This window comes from Triticum aestivum, chromosome 3D (genome assembly GCF_018294505.1).
Source record: "Triticum aestivum cultivar Chinese Spring chromosome 3D, IWGSC CS RefSeq v2.1, whole genome shotgun sequence".
Lineage (NCBI taxonomy): Eukaryota > Viridiplantae > Streptophyta > Magnoliopsida > Poales > Poaceae > Triticum > Triticum aestivum.
This window is the reverse complement of record NC_057802.1, coordinates 493,678,502-493,680,111: the sequence shown is the minus strand read 5'-3', so window position 1 is coordinate 493,680,111 and position 1,610 is coordinate 493,678,502.

The window sequence follows — 1,610 nt, the reverse complement described above, 5'->3', positions numbered from 1 at the left end:
ATACCTTTTTCATTTCTAACTATCCGTAATTAATGTATGATTTTCCTAATTTTCTACTTGTTTGTGGAAAAGCAAAAATGTATTAAGCAGGATAGACCCTACAAAACACCCTTTGAATAGAGGAAATTAACTTCCTTCCAGTTTACGCATTTTCTAGGATGAAGCCGGACCACCATGAAGCTTTCTAGTAAATGCAAGAAGTATTTTGGGACTACTACATGTGCTATTCCCACTTGTCCCTTGGCGACTTTTGAACCTAGCTAGGTTGGTAGGATAACTTACCATCATAACCCACACGACAGCAGATTCGCAACCTCGTGTCATTTTTTCACATAATAATGAGATGCCCACCTATATTTTTTCATGCCTGCCTCTATCAACCGATACAAGGTTTCGAACTGCACATATCCATTTTTTTAAATAAGATACCTTTTTCATTTGTAACTATCCGTAGTTAAGGAATGATTTTCCTAATTTTGTACTTCTTTGTGAAAAAGCCAAAATGTATTAAGCAAGATAGACCCTTCAAAACACCCTTTGAACAGATGAAATTAATCTGCTTCCAATTTACACATTATGTATGATGAAGCCGGACCACCATGCAGCTTTCTGGTAAATGCAAAAAGTATTTTGCCATTACTACATGTGTCATTTCCGCTTGTCCCTTGGCGACTTTTGAACCTAGCTAGGTTGGTAGGATAACTTACCATCATAACCCACACGATAGCAGATTCGTAACCTCATGTCCTTTTTTCACATAATAATGAGATGCCCACCTATATTTTTTCATGCCTGCCTCTATCAACCGATACGTGGTTTCGAAGAGTATCTATCCATTTTTGTAAATAATAAACATTTTTTATTTCTAACTATCCGTAGTTAATTAATGATTTTCCTAATTTTGTACTTGTTTTTGAAAAAGCCAAAATGTATGAAGCAAGATAGACCATTCAAAACACCCTTTGAACAGATGAAATTAACTTGCTTCCAATTTACGCATTATGTATGATGAAGCTAGACCACCATGAAGCTTTCTGGTAAATGCAAAAAAATAGTTTGGGACTACTACATGTGGCGCCTTTTGAACCTAGCTAGGTTGGTAGGATAACTTACCATCATAACCCACACGATAGCACATTCGTAACCTCATGTCATTTTTTCACATAATAGTGAGATGCCCACCTATTTTTTTTCATGCCTGCCTCTATTAACCGATACATGGTTTCGAAGAGTAACTATCCATTTTTGTAAATAAGATACAATTTTCATCTCTAACTATCCATAGTTAATGAATGATTTCCCTAATTTTGTACTTGTTTGCGAAAAAGCCAAAATGTATGAAGCAAGATAGACCCTTCAAAACACCCTTTAAACAGATGAAATTAACTTGCTTCCAATTTACGGATTATGTATGATGAAGCCGGACCACCATGAAGCTTTCTGGTAAATGCAAAAAAATATTTTGGGACTACTACATGTGTCAATTCCACTTGTCCCTTGGCGACTTTTGAACCTATCTAGGTTGGTAAAATAACTTACCATCATAACCCACACGACAGCAGATTCGCAACCTCATGTCCACATAATAATGAGATGCCCACCTATATTTT